Genomic DNA, 21,063 nt, shown 5'->3' on the forward strand with positions numbered 1-21,063 from the left:
GAAATAATCCTAGCAGAGCTAGATAGCATTAGAATCAATGTTAGTGCTAACCTGAGTTAAAATCAGCCTCTTTGAGGGGACTGAAATTGTATGCAAGTAAAATATCCTTTTTAGACTCCATCAAACCCAGATTCCCACCGTTTGCAAATGCAGACAAGACTTTGCCACGTGCATCATCGTTCAGCTTTTGGGCAGGTCATTATAGATAAGGAGGGTACAAGCAAAGTGTTAACCCACAGCCAAAGTGGATCGATCTAAATCACCCCAGAATTAAAATTCTCTGTGCCTTAAAATCCCAACCTGAGACACAGGGCTGAGCTTATGAAACAGTCTAGGTGTGATGTGCAGTTGTACTTCTTTGGACAGGTAAGGAAGGAAAATATTTGGATTTTTTGGCTTTAAGATAAGGTGTGGAACTTGGACTATTATTATGATTGATCATAAGAAAAAGGACACTCAGTTGTTTCCCTTAACTATTTTTCTTGTCTTTTTACAGAATCCTGTATTTCTTTTACAGGGAGAACAAAATTGCTTCATTAATTTTAACCAAAATAATTTTCTATAGATTTTTTTCTAAGTGTGTTTTTTTTTGTTTTTATTAGCTAGAAGATTCCTTTATCTGCTGTCGGAGCCTTTATACATGAGAACACCGTTAATGTCCGTTTGTTCTGGGACAGACAGTGCAGTCCTAGGATTTTTTTTAGTTTCTACTCGTTGTTTTGAGATTCTTTCTTTCAGACAAGAAAACAAAACAAGATTTTGAGGTATCCAGTAATATTTCAGATATTAATCAGAGACTTACAATTTGGTATCTTTTTGATACTAAATTACTTGTTTCCGCATTGCAACCTGGAGGTTAGAAGTGCTGATGCTGGTCTTGGAGCTGATACAATTACACAACTCAATGTTCACTTTGCTTTTCTTACCCTAGTTTTACTTCTACCTATTCCTTCAGCAATAATTATGTTATAGTTACAACTGAAACATTTACAATAGCGCTCAATTCCAACCTGGACAACGTAGCCAAAATGGCCAGTCTACAGCAATAAAACAGACGGAGTAAGATGGATGTCTTTGAAATATCTTAATATTGCCATGATTTTTGTTCCTGTGACTTTCAGATCTAGCTCACATGAAATTAATTTGCTCGTAGGAGAAGGTTAATTGACAAGAGCCAAATATGGAGGCCCCACATACATACATATATCTTTGAGCTAATGAACTTGAGCTTTGAATTCCCGTGTGAGCAAATGCTACAAAAGTGTCTAAACTTGGGTCCTGTTCTCATATTGACCATAACCGTTCCCCTTGCTTCCTGTTCTTGATATGGGATATCATTTGACTGATCATCCCGACGGTCTTTCAGAGGAGTGTGAAACCGAATAACATTGCAAAATAACAAGCTCTTAGGCAAAGAAAACCAGTCTGCAGCACTGCTGAAAATAGATTCAACTGGTATGAAGCTGCAGGTATTTTAACTTCAATGACTGGGGGAAACTGAGTGGCAGTGGCTGTTTCTGGGCTTTTAGGTGAATGTAACATCAAATATGCTTCTGGTTAGTACCAAAGCCTGTGCTGTTGCTTGTACCATAAACCTGGCATGCAGTTTCTGGCCTCTGGTCCTGAACTCTAGCAGTGTACCTAAGAAGGCCAGGATTCAAATGGAAGTATGCAAGCCACGGGAAGACATTTCTTAAACATCAGAGCAGAGTTTAAAAAGTCTGTGCTTACATACCTGCTGAAAGGAAGCACAAGAAGGAGTTGAAACTGGTAAAAAGCTGACAGAGAAGTGTCAGTGTCTAGCAGAAAGATTGTGAATCCGAGGAGCTGGAATTCTTCTGTCATTTTTTCTTGGCTGATGAAATCCAATGACATATATGAAGTCAAAGAGCAGTGTTTTGGGAACCTGACTTTTTGGAACTTTTGTTTAGAGCAATGGAAATGTATTAGCCCGTGTTGGCACTCCAATTCATAAAGCTATGTCTTGCTTATGTTGATTTGTATTAGTTTTAGTATGTGAGATTACAGGAATTACATGGGGCCTCATGAACTAGGATATGTCCAAACTTTTGGGTCTTGAGGGCATTCTAGTGAGGCTGAGTCTTGTCTGTGCTGTTACCAGCTCTGAATGGTGTCCTCGCGTACCTGTTGTCCTCTTCAGTTGCCAGGAGAGTGATTCTGCATCCTCCCAAACGTCTTTGGCCTTGAACTCAGTTGTTCAGAGCAGAAGAGAGTGCCGTTGTATGGGATGAGGAGTATTAGGCAGGGGGAAGGTCCCCTTCAACTCAAATTTCTGATACTCGGGCTTTTGTGGCATCAGTGAAAATACTTGCTTGTGCTGTACGATCTAAATCGGGATGACTGTGTTTGTCTCGTTTGTGCGCTGAACAGAGAAGGCACATGTGGAAGCTGTAGCTTCCTCGGGGTCTGAAACCCCATTGCAAGGCCTTAGCCAGTAGCCTGGAAATGTTTGTCATGAAAGTCTCAATAAATAGTGACAGAAGTCTTTAGTCCCTCACGGTCTTCAGGTATTTAAGAGAATTGAGAACATGCCCTTCATTTTTACTATGGTAGAAAAGTCCATCCTTTCCCGTTGCTGTGGCACACAAACTGTTTGCGGTAGATGGAGTAGCTGAGATCCAGAAAGTCAGTACACAGCTTATCAGTAATGTAAGCATTCATTTGTTGGGCTATTTAACAGCTCTTTGGTTGTTGTGTGCACACACCAACTGTAAAGCAGTGCCTCTGATCAAAATTAAAGTGATTAACTATGGCAGGAAGATTGCAAACTAGGGAGCTGAGGAAGGCTCCCTTTATTTAAGGCCAAAACTTGAGTGGGGAGGTGCCCATGGCTACTCATCCTGAGATGCAGAGTGCTCACAGGTGAAGTTCATTAGCCATCAGTGGTGGCTGCCAGAAACTACACTGGACCAAACTTGCTCTATGAGCAATCATGGGAGATAAATGAGGCAATTTTTATGTAATCATAGGGTCAAACTTGAAGATCACCTAGGTATGGACCCAGAACAGACAGAATACCTTTTGTTTTTATAAAAGTGGTATTACAGAGGGCAGAGAGATACTGTCTAATGATAATGAATTCATGGAACTGTATATTATCATAAGTGGGTAGAAGCAAAAGTCAGAATTTAATGTGCTGAAATGAGAAGGACCAAGTGATGACTAATCTTACAATTATAAAGCATGGCATATGAAGCACCAGTTGGATGACATAGATTTTTAGTAAGTGCATCAAGTTGCAACTCGTAGTGTATAAGTGAAGAATAGAAAAGTGCCATGTTAGTTTGAATACAAGTGGTCTTAAATCTCAGGCAAGCCTCACTTTTCTGAGGAAATTTTTGCATACGCTTTTCTTTATCTCTTCTATAGTGTATGTCAATATCTTGCCTTCCGGTCTCTTACCCTCCCCCTCCAACCCAGGTGTGAACCATCTCTTTTATCAGATAGCCAGCTGTGCTGCTCTTGGGCAGTAAAACCTTTTGATCATAGGACTAAAGCTTTCCCTGGGTTTAAAGAGGGTTGCCTCAGAGGAAAGCAAGGGTGGAGAAGGAGCTGTGGCCTTCTGATACTGGGGCAGATTTCCTGCGACTGGAGAGCAAAAGGACTCCTCTCCATGGGGTCCTTCCCCAATCAGTACCTTCCCTGAGCATCCCAGTTCAGCAGGGATGCAGTTGTGTTTACATTTGCTCACCAAAAGGTGCCATAAGCTCTTCAAAGACTTTGATACAAAGTCCTGGGAGCATGATCCATGAAGGAGGGTGAGTTGGACTCTCAGATTTTAGAGGGTGGGGGGAAGGGGGAGAAGGTGGAGGGAGGTGAGATGACAGCCTTTTGAGTGTTTGGGCCAATATGCCCTGAAGAAAGGGAGGACTGGGTAAAAGAAAAATTGCAGACCAGCTAACCACAGTGCTTTTTTGGACATTACAAGAAAAGCTGATAGAAAGAATAAGACGTGAAGGTGGTAGATGGTTAATCGGATAATTTGCAACGTGAGTTCACCAAAACCAGATTGTACTGGAATAACCTGCTTACTGACCTTTTCTTAGATTATATCTGATGTCTTTCTATTTCCTGTCAGGGGTCTGAGGATGCATTTTCTGTAGTGCCACTTGGGAAATGTTTACTTAAGCTAGAGAAGATGGATAATCTTGCAAGAATCTGGGCAAAGGAGCATTGTCAGTTTGTCATTTTGAAAATCAAATTAATGGAAGGGAAGGATGCTACTAATAAAGTCCCACAAGGAGAGCTATTTCGGTCACTTGAAAAATACTTTTTCATTTTATTATCTCGACACAAAACCCTGAAATATGCCAAGGAAACTTTTTGATAGCAGAATATTAGGAGGCATTTTCTGAAGAGAGGAAGATAAATCCTCCCCAAGAGTTTTGCAGATCAGAGGGGAAGAATAGAATTGGAGCCGAGCTAATAACGCACCTAATAACTAGTTACAAATTAGGAATCTTTGGCTGAAAACAGGAGTAGGAAGAGACCTGGGTGACCTGCTTGACTACAGTATGTCTCAGCCACCTATATTAGGAACATAATAGAATATTTCATGGCCTAATCAGAAGCAAAATTGGGAGTGTTATGTACAGTTAGGACTTCATCTGGGGAACGGTATATAACTGTGACCCTCTGTGGGCAAGAGAGGCTCTTTACAGCCCTCTTCTCATCTGAACTGATCTGCCTGGATGATTAAGAAATCAAGAAGCCTGTTTTACACAGACCTGACTTCATGTGTTTCATAGAATCCTAGAACGGTTTGGGTTGGAAGGGACCCTAAAGGTCATCTAGTTCCAACCCCCCTGCCATGGGCAGGGACACCTTCCACTAGATCAGGTTGCTCAAAGCCCCGTCCAACATGGCCTTGAACACTTCCAGGGAGGGGGCAGCCACAACTTCTCTGGGCAACCTGTTCCAGTGTCTCACCACCCTCACAGGAGAGAATTTCTTCCTTAGATCTAATCTAAATCCACACTCATTCAGTTTATAACCATTACCCCTCATCCTATCACTACAGTCCCTGGTAGAGTCCCTCCCCATCTTTCCTGTAGGCCCCCTTTAAGTACTGGAAGGTCGCTATAAGGTCTCCCCAGAGCCTTCTCTTCTCTTCTTCAGGCTGAACAACCCCAACTCTCTCAGCCTGTCCTCATAAGGGAGGTGCTCCAGCCCCCAATCATGCCTCTTCTCCTTCTTTTATTAACAGAGGAACGGCTGCTAGCTTACATGGCTGCTATTAGTAAATGGAGGTTGTCGGGGTCACCATTAGCCGGGGTCCTTATTTCTCCATGCAGGAACAGAAACGACACAACACCAATGTGATGATCAGGTCGTCCATCTTTTTTTATTTTTCCTTTTCTGGTTACATTTATATTCTACTAAGTTCCGTACACGCACTGATCTATCTTCTAATAGGCTACAGGTCATCTGCACGCGCTGTTCACGCGCCTCTACAAGCATTTGCATTGGTTAATTGCAATTAGCACGTAAAGCCCAAAACTTGCCAAAACTCCCTTATCTCATACCCTGTTTTGCTCAGACTTGTGTGCTTTTGCTGACCACAGGTGTTTCTCACTTATCTGCTATCTTGTGTGTTTTTGCCAGCCTTATTTTGCTGGCCTTGTCTTCGTCCTTGCATTCTTCTGTCTGCACTAACTTTCTCCCAGCGCGGCCCAGCCTCCTACAGGAGGTTATACATCACGACTGCTGAATCCTGGTAAGAATAAGTGATTTGATGAAGGATTTTCCAGTCTTTTTTCAAAGACAAGATCAGTTGAGTCCCTGGCAGCTTTTAGGATAGTAGCATCTTACCTTTTGCCCTCACCCCCTCCTTGGTATCACAAGTGGTTTGTCTTCACTAGCAGGCTTTGCTTTTAGAGCGTTGACTAACCAGCCATGATGTGTTTGGCTGGAGGATCTTTGTGAACTAATGCTCTTCATTTTTCCCTCAAAGAATTAAATCTGGTAGCCCTCTTGAAGATAGGGGACTCTTGGGGCATGATTGTACTTTGGTCTCTGACAAAGTTTCGAAGTTTTCAAGGCTTATTCATCCAAATTTTACATTTCTTTCAGTCTGAAGTTAGCGTTCATGTCTAGCTCATGTCATCCTTGTCTGTCTTGGACCTTAAGCTGCTTTTGGCAAGAATTTGAAGCTAACGCTGAATATAACTCAGCAGTCTTCTCCAAAGTGATCTCATTTGTGTCCTGCCCTGCTTAAGATCCTATCTTGTGAGTCTGGGAATTCAAAAATTAACTGTCTTAGCCAAGAATCTCTTTTTTCTCTGAAGTTCATCAAAATTGTGATGGATTGCATGTCACTGTTTTGCTCAGTCTGCAGTAGGTTTCAGACTGCTTTTGTAACATCAGGCAAAACTTGATGCAAATGTCTTCAGCCAGCCATAGGGTCATGGAAGTGTTTGCTTCACAGGTGAGGCATCCATTTGACATGCAAATGATGTGAATTTGCATTTATGAATAACCAGGAACTAATTGTGGGACAGTTCAGAATCTCTCAAGTGTTAGTCACCTTTGGACTAACATGCTTCTAACTGAAAGTACTGTTAAAAGTCCTTCTTGAAGCTGAACCCTTCCAGTGGTTTATTGCAAACTGCTGTGAACACATTTCTTATGTTTCTTATCTTAGGTCTGCTTTCCTTTTGCCAGTGACCTTCTGTCACCATTTGTCTCTTGCAGCATTTGTCATGGCCATTTCTTTTTAGCATGGACTCTCTGCTCGAGTGACAGGACTCTTTCAGCTTACAGTCCTTTCCTTGCCATGCTTTTCAGGGAGTGTCTGAATTTGTGAGATTAATGGCACATCGCAAAGTCTGTTGTGCTGGTTTTGTTTCTTTTCTTGTCTCTTTTTTTTTTTTTTTTTTCTTTAAATAAGTTCATGGAAAAAAATCTATAGCCATCCATTTTTGCCTGCTGCTTATTGTGGAAGGATTTACATAAGATATTTTTCTGAGTTTTTGGAAGTTGGATACTAAATGCTTACTACTGTGTGACTGCTATATTAGTAAGCACAATGAATGAAAAGAGAAGACTATTCTATGGGATAAGATGATTATTCCATCATAAACTTGGCCACGGTGTTAACAATATTCCTTTTCTTTGTCTCTCCATTCAGCATTTCTTTTATTTATAGAGCAAGCCTGTTAGAATTGCTTTAGATTATAATGATTTTAATAATAGGAGATTATTTTAAGTGTTTTAGCAGAGGCCTTGATGTATATGTAATGGGAACAACCTAGAACCAACTTGAATAATGCTATGATAATCTATTGAACGTAGTTTTAAAAGTTGATAATTGCTGGTCTAAACTTTTTTACAGGCATAAGTAAATTCTTTAGTTAGACTATATCAATATACATTTAATAAAAGCTCCATGTTTTCACTCTTGTATTTTAAATGCAATGAATCTCAAATGAATAATAAAAACTTGGTGAGTAATACAGTGTGTTACAGAATATCCAAAGAAAGACAAAGACAATGAACCCTGTTTTTTTTTTTCCCCTGGAATGTCACAGATTTATACCTTGGGTGTTGGTGAATTCTAGAAACTGGGGATTGCAAACAAATGCTCACTGAGGAGGCGAAAGCCGCTGGGAGGAGAAAGCGTTTAATATTCTATCAAATATGGCTTTACATAAAAGAACAAATACTATCTGATGCTTTTCTCCATTCTCTCAGTGAAATGCAAGTTTGAGTACAAAGTGTTACAGATAAAATCTCCAAAAGTTAATATTATTCACATGTCTAAGAATATGCAGTCTCATCGTAAAAGGAACTACAAAAGATAAGTTGCAAACACTCTTCTGTGAGCAAACCCCAGTTGTGGTGTGTTGGATTTCAGCTGCATGTATCAGAGACTTGGAAGGTAGGTTTGTAAAAGAAGTATGCGTGGTATTCATCATAAATTCATACTTTTAAAAACATGCATGCATGGTCAGGATTCACTGGAACAATTTGTTTGCGTTTTCCTTGTTAGCAGGAAAACCACCTGTTGGAAGTGTGAACATCCAGGAGTTGACAGTATGATTAGATCAAAAATTCAGGTTGCCCAACAAAAGCCAGTTGAGGAATACTGTAGTTGGACAGACTTGACGCTTCATTACCCAAGTGAGTTTTGTTTTCTGGTGTTACCTTTTCCACAGCGTTACACAGCAACTGTTTTCCCTTTGGGAACCACTGTTCTACAAACCATATTCCTTAACAAATTTTCTGTGCCAATCTTGAGACTTTCACTTCTAATTGGATTTAAGCTCTAGATACTCTTTCTGTTCCATGTGCAGGGAGGATTTGATGCAGAAAGGATTTCCCCTTCCCCCTGCATCAAAGCTGCTGTGAGAACTTGCTCCACTTAAGGTTCACTGAGCCGATGCTCGGTTTGGGGAAAGAGTTGCAAGTTGCTGGGTGTTTTAGATGCTGTGCTTTTCCACAACGTTAAACACGATCAGAAAGTTAAGTTTTCACTGGCGGGCATCAGTGAAATAGTGCCTGATTTGTTTTGCTGGAGGCAGCAATGCTTTGTAGCAGATCACTCGTGCTGCTGGTAAGTGGTCTGTAGCCCTACAAAGATCTACAGGGTTTCATATGTTTAGCCTATGCTGCTGCTTAGGAGGCAGAAATTGGGTCCCCAAGTGTGTACAGCCTTGTGCTTTGGGGAGGAAGGAAGACCCAGCTTTGGGGATTTAAAGACACACTGTTCTTCCTTTTGATTTGCAATCCTTATCAGAAAAGTGTTAACTGTATGGTTTCACAAAACATCCTGTAAAGGTGTTTTTTTCTGGATATTTACTTTATATGTCTCGCCAAATACACTAGTATTTCTGTTCCTTCACTTGCTGAGTTGAGTGTATTGCCACAGCACCTGCTATAGCATAGAGCCCATAGCGCAACACATGCTTTTACAGTTCAAAATTTGAAATAACAAACTTTCATCTTTTCTAAGATAAAGATGTTTAACAAAACTTCAAAGAATATCTATTTTGCTACAAAGACTTGATATTATTTTCAGTTGTTGTGAAGCTGTGGTGAACTATCCTAACAGCATATGCATGGCTGCTTGGCAGTGTTGCTTAGTAACATCATCCTATCACTGAGGAACTCAACCCTCAGTCAAAGTGGTTAGTGAGCAGGAAAGTTAGAAACAGCTATTTGTATCACTGGGTAGCAGTATCTCTTCCCATTGGTGCATAGAACTTCTTTAACCTTTTTTTGAAAATTGGCAGGTTGAAGGGAAGGGAAGAGGCAGAGCTTAAGGGGGGGGGGGGGGAGGAGAAGCACCCAATGTGATCATTCAGTTAATAGTTTAAAAAAAAAATATATAATTTTCTGACTTGCTGAAGGCAAGTTGTTGTTGCTGTGTGGTAGCGGTTGGTTTGGGGGAGTTTTTGTTTTTCGTTCTTTCCTCAGTGACAGTTCCCTAGATCAGAAATGAAATGGGAATTATCTCCCTGAACTTGTCTGTCACATTTAATCTGCTGTTTCTTCCTGGCTATCTTTGCCTCTTATCTCTTTGCTCCTAGTCACACTTCTTCCACTAACAATTTATTTTTGATGAAATATTTTAAGCAGGTGAATGCTTTTCAACAGAATGAGGACAGTAGCAGGAAAAAGAAAATGCTTGTGAAGAAACACAAATTCATGGTGTGGGGGTTTTTCTGTTTTTCCTAGATTTGTAGAACCAAAATAACTGATACAGTACCTTGCAGTACAGTCACACAGCATGACTGAAATGTAAACATAGACAACTAAAGAAAATATTTTAAGCTTTATTTCTCTTTTAAATATACTTAGGAGTGCAATTAATTTCAATATTTGGTTAAAAACTAGTTTAAATGGGATAAAAATTATCCAGATACTTCTTATAAGACATAGTAAGATTTATTAAATTATTTTTAAAGTTTGTTTGGGGCCTGTTTATTACACTTAAAAAAGCGTAATAATTTTTTTTTTCCTCCCTACCTTTCTTTATTTTTAGCACTAATGTGAAAAGTGTTGACCCTAGGTCAGAGACTGGTTCTGCAGTGTTGCTTAAGCAGCCAAAGCCAATCTGTTTTGAGGAGACTTTCCTAAAATACTTAATCTGGTTAATGGACAAATTATGTCTGGGAAATTCCACAGTGTGAGCCATACTGCTGAACATGACAGTACCCTGACAGTGAAACTGCTAATAGGTTTGACAGTGCAATGATAGTTTACAAGAAACACTCCAGGCCACGCATCATATTAGATTTTAATCTTTTAAGTAGAAAACCTGAGGAAAAGCAATCTAAGATACTGACAGGTGAGGCAAGTCTGTTCTTTCAGTTCTGTGGGCTTGTATGTTGTAGCACATAGTTGTTTTGTAGTGATCTCCTATAGTGGGGACCAGGATTGCCAAAGTAGCACATTTACATTTTTTCTGGATGTCTGGAGTTTGATATAAGTTGAAAGGCATCACGTGCAATCAGTCAGTTCAGTGATGGTGTTATTTCCTTCATTATCTCTACAAATAGTCCCGAGTCACAGACAGAATAGTGTAGTGAGAATGGAAAAAGAGTATAAGGACAAAAATGAGTTTAATTCTGAACTTTTGCTAGTTAATTTTTAATTCAGTATTTAGGGAAGGAAAAACTTCAGACCCAAATGATACATTTCGCGTGTGTGTGTGTAAAATCTAAACAGGTGAGAAACCTGTGTTTAAGAAAAATCTGAATTCAATTAAAAGGAATTCACTCCAGTCTGTGTTTTGGTTCTGGTGAATGCAGATCCTTGGTGTGCTAGGGGCACAAGCTGATATACCCAAGGTGTGCATTAGCTGGTACTGCCGTATGGCCTGTCATGTCTTACTGGTTAATTTAACAATCTGTCGTGTCTTAACAATTTGTATTCACTTTCAGTACTTGCATCACACAGTGCTGGTATATTCCCATGATCTGAGTTTTATTATTTATGGTAACATTTGTTGTAGATCATACTGTCCTTTTCCAATGTTGTGAGTAGAGAATGCATGTATTCAGACAAGCATTCTGGAGATGTTTCTGCATAAATTTCTGGCAAAAAAAGGTCAATATCCAAACTCTAGCTATGGATATTTGACTTCTTTCTCCTTCTCCCCCCTGTTCACTTCTGATTCTACACTTTGAGTTCACATCAGCTTCTTTACTACATAAACCAGGTTAGTGTCTGTAAAATATGTTTCATTACATACAAGTTCAGAGTAAAAATCCTACTATTAATATCCTTTTTCTCATGTGTTGCTTTTTCAGAATTACAGTGAAGCTATGATGTGAGGTACTGTATAATATTTTTTTTTTTATAAGGACAATAGCATTTCAGGGCAAGCATCTAAGAGAAACTCGTGTCAAGAGGGGTTTTCAGCCCTGATGTGCCATTTAAATTAAAAAGTTCTTTCAGTCCTCTGAAAAGCATGCAACATAACAAAGCTACAAAATTGCTGTGATTCTCTTTTAGTTTCTGTGCCTGCAGCCTCTTATCTAACTGATAGGCTTATTACAATTTTACCATTGTGTGGGGTTGGTTTTTGTTGTTCTGGGTTTTTTTAAACTTCTAATCTAGGAAAAACTCAGCACAAATTACACAAGCAATGTTGTCATATTTGAAATTAAAAATCTGTGCAGTTGTGGGTGGTCAATCCTCTCTGTTAGAAAATCAAACCTTCTGAGTACAATGTGTGTTAGCGTGTTCAGAGCCTGAGTTTGATACTTAGAGCCTCAAGTAGCCAGAGATATGCTGTGTGTTGAAGTGTGTGGGGTTGCAACTAAGTTAAGTTAAATGGTATAAACACATTACTGATAAGTGGTAATATAATGGTCATTGAGCTTCATCCTCAGCCCTTACCTCGTTAATGATGTTCCTGTATCATAGTGTTGTGGTTTAACCCCAGCCAGCAACTAAGCCCCACACAGCCTCTTGTTCATTCCCCTTGTGTTGGGATGGGGGAGAGAATTGAAAGAGTAAAAGTGCGAAAACTCATGGGTTGAGATAAAGACAGTTTAATAAGTAAAGCAAAAGCCATAGAAGCAAAGCAAAACAAGGAATTCATTCACCAGTTCCCATGGGCAGGCAGGTGCTCAGCCATCTCCAGGACAGCAGGGCTCCATCACACGTAACAATGACTTGGGAAGACGTATGCCATCGCTCTGAATGTCCCCCCTTCCTTCTTCCCCCAGCTCTATATGCTGAGCATGATATCGTATGGTCTGGGATATCCCTTTGGTCCGTTGGGGTCAGCTGTCCTGGCTGTGTCCCCTCCCAACTTCTTGTGCACCCCCAGCCTACTCGCTGGTGGGGTGAGAAGCAGAAAAGGCCTTGACTCTGTGTAAGCACTGCTCAGCAGTAACTAAAACATCCCTGTGTTATCAACACTGTTTCCAGCACAAATCCAAAACATAGCCCCATACCAGCTACTGTGAAGAAAATTAACTCTACCCCAGCCAACACCAGCATATTCTCCACCTCTTATTCCATACAATTTACGTCATTCCCAGGTCTCACACTATCCAATACATCCTCATTAACCACCACCCTGCTTCCTATCCTTTGATATAATATACAGCTACCATTCCCTTAGTCTGTGGACCACCCCCATGAAATGTCTGTAAAATGTTCACACACAAACCTGATCTCCTTCTACAACAGGGCGACCCGCTTATTGGATGAGGGTAAGGCTGTGGATGTTGTCTACCTTGACTTCAGTAAGGCCTTTGACACCGTTTCCCACAGCATTCTCCTGACGAAACTGACTTCTTGCAGCTTGGACGGGCACACACTTTGCTGGGTAAAAAACTGGCTGGATGGCCGGGCCCAAAGAGTTGTGGTGAACGGTTGGTGGCCAGTCACGAGTGGTGTCGCCCAGGGCTCGGTTTTGGGGCCACTCCTGTTGAACATCTTTACTGATGATCTAGACGAGGGGATCGAGTGCACCCTCAGTAAGTTTGCAGATGACACCAAGTTGGGTGGGAGTGTTGATCTGCTTGAGTGTAGGGAGGCTCTGCAGAGGGATCTGGACAGGCTGGAGCGATGGTCTGAGGCCAACTGGATGAGCTTCAATAAGGCCAAATGCCGGGTGCTGCACTTGGGCCACAACAACCCCCAGCAGCGCCACAGGCTTGGGGAGGAGTGGCTGGAAAGCTGCCAGTCAGAGAGGGACCTGGGGGTGTTGATTGACAGCTGGCTGAACATGAGCCAGCAGTGTGCCCAGGTGGCCAAGAAGGCCAATGGTATCCTGGCTTGTATCAGAAATAGCGTGGCCAGCAGGGACAGGGAAGTGATCTTGCCCCTGTACTCGGCACTGGTGAGGCCGCACCTCGATTACTGTGTTCAGTTTTGGGCCCCTCACTACAAAAAGGACATTGAATGACTCGAGCGTGTCCAGAGAAGGGCAACGAAGCTGGTGAAGGGTCTGGAGCACATGTGGTACGAGGAGCGGCTGAGGGAACTGGGGTTGTTTAGTCTGGAGAAGAGGAGGCTGAGGGGAGACCTCATCGCCCTCTACAGCTACCTGAAAGGAGGTTGCAGAGAGCTGGGGATGAGTCTCTTTAACCAAGTGACAAGTGACAGGACAAGAGGTAATGGCCTCAAGTTGCACCAGGGAAGGTTTAGACTGGATATTAGGAAGCATTTCTTTACAGAACGAGTAGTTAGGCATTGGAATGGGCTGCCCAGGGAGGTGGTGGAGTTCCCATCCCTGGAGGTGTTTAAGAGTAGGGTCAACTTAGCGCTGAGGGATATGATGTAGTTGGGAACTGTTAATGTTGGGTTGATGGTTGGACTGGATGATCTTCAAGGTCTTTTCCAACCTAGACGATTCTGTGATTCTGTGATGTCCACTGAGTTCATTTAGTCGGTGACCTTGGGCTCCATCTCTTATGGTGGTCACTCAGGACAGGAGAGGTGGTGTGATCCGTGGAGTTGTTGGGCACCAGAGCCAGCTCAGGTCAGGTCACTGCTGCACTTGCACTGCTTCATGTAAGGCTTGTCCCTGTTGGTTCAGGTGGTTCCTGCTATAGTAATTCCTATACCATGCAACTCAGATCATGTGTTACGTCTCCACCCTTTGTCTTTTTGGTCCAGGTTATAGGGTATAACATTGGAATGAACTCCTTCCCTTGCCCCTGCTCTGGCTTGGACTTACCCATAGACTGCAGTCCCTTAGGGGTGTACCTGCTCCAAGTGGAGCCTTATCTATAAGCCACAGTCTCCAGGGGTAGACCGGCTGCGGCATAGACATACCACCACCACAGTTGCTTTGAGGTCCACCTGTTCCAGTGCAGCCTTCTCCACGGACCACAGTGCCTTCAGAGATGTACCTGCTCCAGCATGGCCTTGCCCACAGCTGCAGTCCCTCCAGGGGTATACCTGCTCTGCCATGGGCTTACCCATGGCCACACACTTTGAGGTGCTCCAGCACACAGATGCTTTGAGATGTACCTTCTCCAGCATGGACTTATGCTTGGGCGACAGTCCCTTCAGAGATATACCTGCTGCGGCACAGATATAACCATGGCCACAGATGCTTTGATATGTACCTGCTCTGGCATGGGTTTACCCACGGCCACACACGCTTTGGGGTATCCTGCTCCCACGTGGACTCATTCACCGGTCACAGTTCCGTCAACTTGAGTTCACACTGGAGTTCCAGCCTGTCCATCACAGCAGCACAGAAATAGCAGCAATGTCCTGGCCATCGGCCAGCCCAGGCACATCACTGTTGCTGTTATCAAAATGTTCACAGGCAGAGCAGAGTAAGATGACAAGCAATGCAGCAGTACAGCAAGCAGTGCAAAAAGCAGCCACTAATGAGCACTAGACTCTAATATACAGTGAGGCAAGCAAGCCCCGTGGCAAGCACAGGAGCCTGTTAATTAATAGCTAAACAGCAATAACAGCTCTAAATTCAGTATCGCACATTCCAATCAAATCTGTTGTTATCTCTAAGCCCCACCCTGGGCACCAAAAAGGACTGTCATGGTTTGACCCCAGCCGGCAACTAAGCACCACACAGCCGCTCACTTACTCCCCTAGCCAAAACCAGCACACTTAGACATAAGGAAACTGCTTAACAGGACTCTTGATTAATATATTTTGTGATGGAGTATTTCTAAATGAGGGCTGAATGGTTTATCTGGTCAAATCTGGATGTTTTTCTTCATGTTGAGATGATCACCTGCATATTTCATGTTTCCAATGAGCTCTTAAATCCTGGAGAGGAGCACAGTACTGTGTGCTCTTGCTATTAGAGATGTTTAGAGAGTATCATGAATTTGTAGGGCTCCTTCTCAGGGCTGCAGCAAGGCAGGATGACTGGTTGTAAAGGCTTTCACAAGGGGCACAAATAATAACTCTTCAGGCTTTATTAAAGCAAATGCAAATGGCTGTGTATCCATTCATTTGAATAGTTTTAATGTCTTTAGTTTCTCCAAATGAAAAATGCTGCCAGCATAGTTGGTTTGCTTTATTGACCTAGACTGTCAGATTAGCAGTGTCATTACAATATGTTGCATTTATTTCCATGTTGTATTTACTTCCATGACAGCCTGCACAAGATCTGAAGTGCAATTAGGTATTATTTTGTGTATTTCTCTCATGTTACTCTTGTCTGATTACAGTATTTTTCTTCTTGTGGAAAGTGCGACTTTGTCAAAAAAGAACACCATTTTGCTATACTACTGAGGAACATATCTGAGTAATTTGGAAATCTTCAGCTAGTAAGGTTTTCTTTTTAAGTGCAAAGAGCGGAGATTATCTTTTTGGTCCAGTTACGTAGGACTGCGTTCTTCCTGGGTTCTTTCTGTGGCCACTCTTGAATGTGGGAGGAGCGCAAAGGTTGTAGGAATGTGGTGTGTTCATCTGGTAACATTTCTGGCTGATTCTAGGTTATCATCATTGCCCTAATCTGATTCACCTTGGCTGAGGGCTCACAAGATACCCCTGCTGGAGCCTGACCACAGTCTACTTTTACAGGCTCCACAGAGGTGCAGAAGAAAGGGCATTCCACTTTCTGTCAGGTTTCAGTTGGAGACTTCAGAAGACAGAGAAGATTCTTTTCTGTATGCTTTGTTCTTACAGTTAATCAGTTATGTTTAAAAAAATAAATGTACCCTATTTTGATTTTTTTTTTTCTTTTTTACTTGTCTTTACTTGCCTCTTGCAGCTATTTTGGAGCCTTTTAGTCTTCTCCGTACTTCTACTGTGATGCATCTCCAGCATTGCAATCAAATAATTTCTCAGTCTTTTGTCAAACTAAAGATTGGACTGTTTGAGGAATTAGTTATCAAGTGGTTTCTTCAGCCCCTAAATAATGGATTAGCTATTCTCATTGGTTTGGGATTTTTTCTTAATCTAGAAGGGAGAAAAAAAACCCACTCCTTCACAACCATGATCATAAGAGTTCTGTGTCTACTCTGATGCTAAATACATCATCATAATTAACAGCTTGCAGACTTGTAAATTTAATAATGAGTTGTCTTTGAATGCTTGATGCCTTATACTTCCCCAGGGGAAAAACAGCATTGCTGTTAGGGACAGTTTGGGCAGGGAGGGGGGATGAGTCCGTTTTCATGTACGAGAGTTGTGTGTGGCCTTGATGCACATCACTGCTTTGGTTTCAAGAAACCCAGAGCAGTGCAGCGTAGTTAGTGGGGTGAAGGGATGGCAGCTGGTTCAGAACAGGGCTTGGACAAGTGTGGTTTAGGGTGAGCCATGAGTTCATGATGCCTCTAGGTTTAGGGAAACCACTTCTGAGGGAGATAAGCCTCCTTGAATGCAAGAATGCTAATGGGCCTTGGTAATCTGATGTTTTATTGCTTCCTGGTAGTATATTGACTGCTGCTTTTCCATTTTCACCTCGTTGCTTTTCCGACCTCTGTGAGCTTTAGACTGCATTAATGCAAGTTTTTTTGAAGCAGATGATACAGATCAGCATGCAGCTTCAGGTTGTAAAGGATGTAGCTGCTGCTAACCCAGGATGCAGGCAAGAGGCGTGTTACACCCCTCTCTTTCTCAGTGGCATTAATTCTTTGAGTTCATGGTCTTTGTTTTGATCAATTATCTTAACCGTCTTTCCAGTGTCTTCCAGAGTAGCAGCACAATATGGTGGAGGGGCTGAGTATGTAGATGAGGTACGATGCAGTTGTCTGAAATCCATCACACACACACCCTTTTTTTGATAATGATATAAAAAATCTACAAGTCTTTTGTTGATTCAGCTCTAATTGTGTTAGTTTTCCTGAAAGTTATCTGTGTGAGCTTTACTGGATATGATACAGCACCAGCAACAAAGATAACTGTTGGTTTAATAGCTAATGGTTAGCTGATTTTAATGTTTAAATAAAACATGCAATAAAAACCTGTTGCTCCTTAGTTGAAACTCGAATAAATTAATACATGTAAGAATTTTAAGAGTGATGAAAAAGAGGTTTTAATTGAAAACAGAACTTGCTATTCCACTTTTTGAAACACCAGTTTAATAGAAACATTAAAAATAATGGTTGTGTTCCATCTTTTTATAAATTTTATTATTTTTTTAAACCAGATTTAAGAACTAAAAATTAAAAGGTGCTAGTGTTTTGTGTTTAAATATTGATATCTGATAATTTGGAAATAGTGTAGTAGAATTGCATATTGAGGTCTGTAGAAAAGTATCAGTTTTGCTTGAAACTAAAGGTGTTTTAAGAGATACGCTTTAAAAAGTATATTAATGAAAAGGCTGAGGTGCTTAATGCCTTCTTTGCCTCAGTCTTTAATAACAAGACTAGTTGTACTGAGGGAATCCAGCCTCCTCAGCCACAAGACAGAGACTGGGAGAACGACCCCCCTGCAATCCAGGAGACAGTCAGTGACCTACTGCATCACATAGACACACACAAGTCTATGGGACCAGATGGGATACACCTGAGGGTGCTGAAGGAGCTGGCTGGGGTGCTCGCCAAGCCGCTTTCCATCATTTACCAGCAGTCCTGGCTGACCGGGGAGGTCCCGACAGATTGGATATATAAACCCATATCTAAGAAGGGTCGGAAGGATGATCCGGGAAATTACAGGCCTGTCAGCTTGACGTCAGTGCCCGGGAAGCTGATGGAGCAGCTCATCCTGACTACCATCACACAACACATGCGGGACAACCAGATGATCAGGCCCAGTCAGCATGGGTTTATGAAAGGCAGGTCCTGCTTGACAAACCTGATCTCCTTCTACGACAGGGCGACCTGCTTATTGGATGAGGGAAAGGCTGTGGATGTTGTTTACCTTGACTTCAGTAAGGCCTTTGACACCATTTCCCACAGCATTCTCCTGGCAAAACTGGCTGCTTGCGGCTTGGACGGGCACACACTTTGCTGGGTAAAAAACTGGCTGGATGGCCGGGCCCAAAGAGTTGTGGTGAATGGAGTTACATCCAGTTGGCGGCCGGTCACAAGTGGTGTCTGCCAGGGCTTGGTTTTGGGGCCACTCCTGTTTAACATCTTTATTGATGACCTAGATGAGGGGATCGAGTGCACCCTCAGTAAGTTTGCAGATGACACCAAGTTGGGTGGGAGTGTTGATCGGCTCGAGGGAGGGAGGCTCTGCAGAGAGACCTGGACAGGCTGGAGCGATGGGCTAAGGCCAACTGGATGAGCTTCAATAAGGCCAAATGCCGGGTGCTGCACTTGGGCCACAACAACCCCCAGCAGCGCCACAGGCTTGGGGAGGAGTGGCTGGAAAGCTGCCAGTCAGAGAGGGACCTGGGGGTGTTGATTGACAGCTGGCTGAACATGAGCCAGCAGTGTGCCCAGGTGGCCAAGAAGGCCAATGGCATCCTGGCTTGTATCAGAAATAGCGTGGCCAGCAGGGACAGGGAAGTGATCTTACCCCTGTACTCGGCACTGGTGAGGCCGCACCTCAATTACTGTGTTCAGTTTTGGGCCCCTCACTACAAAAAGGACATGGAATTACTCGAGCGTGTCCAGAGAAGGGCAACGAAGCTGGTGAAGGGTCTGGAGCACATGTGGTACGAGGAGCGGCTGAGGGAACTGGGGTTGTTTAGTCTGGAGAAGAGGAGGCTGAGGGGAGACCTCATCGCCCTCTACAGCTACCTGAAAGGAGGTTGCAGAGAGCTGGGGATGAGTCTCTTTAACCAAGTGACAAGTGACAGGACAAGAGGTAATGGCCTCAAGTTGCGCCAGGGAAGGTTTAGACTGGATATTAGGAAGCATTTCTTTACAGAACGAGTAGTTAGGCATTGGAATGGGCTGCCCAGGGAGGTGGTGGAGTTCCCATCCCTGGAGGTGTTTAAGAGTAGGGTCAACTTAGCGCTGAGGGATATGGTGTAGTTGGGAACTGTTAATGTTGGGTTGACGGCTGGACTAGGTGATCTTCAGAGTCTTTTCCAACCTAGATGTTTCTGTGATTCTGTATGTTCCAGTGGCCTTAATTTTTGAGATTTGAGAGTATTTATGTTTTTAAAATGAAAATATTTTAATTATCTGTTGAAATACTTGATTTTCTTGAAATGTTAGAGGAATAGTGGCAGTTACTCCATGATAGAGTTTTAACTCTCGAACTTTTTTTTGGGGTGTTTACCCATAATGTTATTCAGGTGGCTTCAAGTAATTTCTAGATTGCCACTTAGTTGGTTTAGGCCAAGTTATGTTGTTTTTTCTTTTATTGTTTGTCACATCTTCCTTGTCTTGTTTGCTTGAACTGCAGTGTGTTTTGGTCAAGAAGTTTCTCTGCTTATACATATGTTTATTGTTTAATACAGTAGAGTTACAGTCTTAATTACATGTGCAGTATGTAAATGAATGTCTTTAATATTAGCATAATAAACTAATGCTGAATTTAATTACATGATCAGTATGTAAATAAACCTGTTTAGTATTAGCATAATAAACTAATAGTGAACTTCTGGTTAGACTTGCAGATTCAGAACTACCGGTAGAGTATGAAGGAGGTGGAATTAAGCCCACCTCACTAGAAGACTAGCATAACTGTTTGAAAACATGTTAATATTTGAGTTATACTACCACTAAATTCAATGAGAAAAATCTTTTGTTTCACTGGAAGCAGGATTAAGAAGAAAATCTATTGTTCCAAAGAGCATTGTTAATTTGTAAATGGATAAAAGAAGTGCAGTACTTGCAGAAGGGGGTGTAATTCTTTATTCTGTAGCAAGTCTGGTTTGTTGATGAATAGTTGAACCTCTGAAATGCTGCCCTCAGTTTTTCTGTATTTTTTTCCTGTGAATACAGATTGAACCAAGTACACAGAGAAATTTGGACATAATCATAACAGGCTGTATTTTAGGCCACTCTGAAGAATACTAGACCTTGGTGGAGCCATTCAGCTGTTCTGAGAATCAGTCTCAAAGATGCAGGGGTTAAAGAGCATTTTGAAAATGTGGACCATGAAGAATTTAATTCTGTAATAGTAATATCAACTTCCTGGATAATTGCAGTAGTTACAGATAAAATATGTCCTTGGGATTCTTGGCAGACTTTCTAGTAAGGGGAACAACAGAATTACTTTCAGTGGTGTGCTAATGGCAAGTCAGTCTGAAAAATGTTTGAAGGGAAAAATATGCAAATATACTATTCCACTGAAAACATGCACATACATTGAAAAATTTGGAAGAAAACACCTATATGGTGCAATCTGATTACAAAGAAGTAAATGGAATAAATTATTCTTTTCCTCCAGACAATTTGTATTAAAGTTTAATGTCATGTCTGTGTATCTTTCTCATTTCTACCCTGTGTTGCTATCACACATGACTTTATATCTGTGCTTTGCATTTTAAAAATATTTAGTGTTCGTTTATACAACAAAACCACTGTCAACACAATAAATGTTGTAGAGATTTGTGGTAGGAATGGGGTCTGAGTAGTACAAGCTAAGCTAGTAGAACATGCTCACATCCAGGATTTTAACCTCACAGGAGTATCAGCAAGGGGTGTAATAGTTATATCTTGGATTGCTTTCCTAAACATTTAGATAGCACGTTACCACTTTGTGGTATAGACCTAACCTTTGTCAAGTGTTGCGTACTTACTTGAT

At 41.9% G+C, this 21,063-nt stretch overlaps 1 protein-coding gene across 8 annotated transcripts in view; it reads left to right on the top strand.

Moving 5' to 3' along the window:
- The window catches only part of CTNND2 (catenin delta 2), a 700,247-nt gene that overhangs the window by 413,696 nt on the left and 265,488 nt on the right, over positions 1-21,063 (top strand). The gene's annotated exons all lie outside the window — the stretch shown is intronic.

Source organism: Strix uralensis, chromosome 1 (assembly GCF_047716275.1).
Source record: "Strix uralensis isolate ZFMK-TIS-50842 chromosome 1, bStrUra1, whole genome shotgun sequence".
Taxonomy (NCBI): Eukaryota; Metazoa; Chordata; class Aves; order Strigiformes; family Strigidae; genus Strix; species Strix uralensis.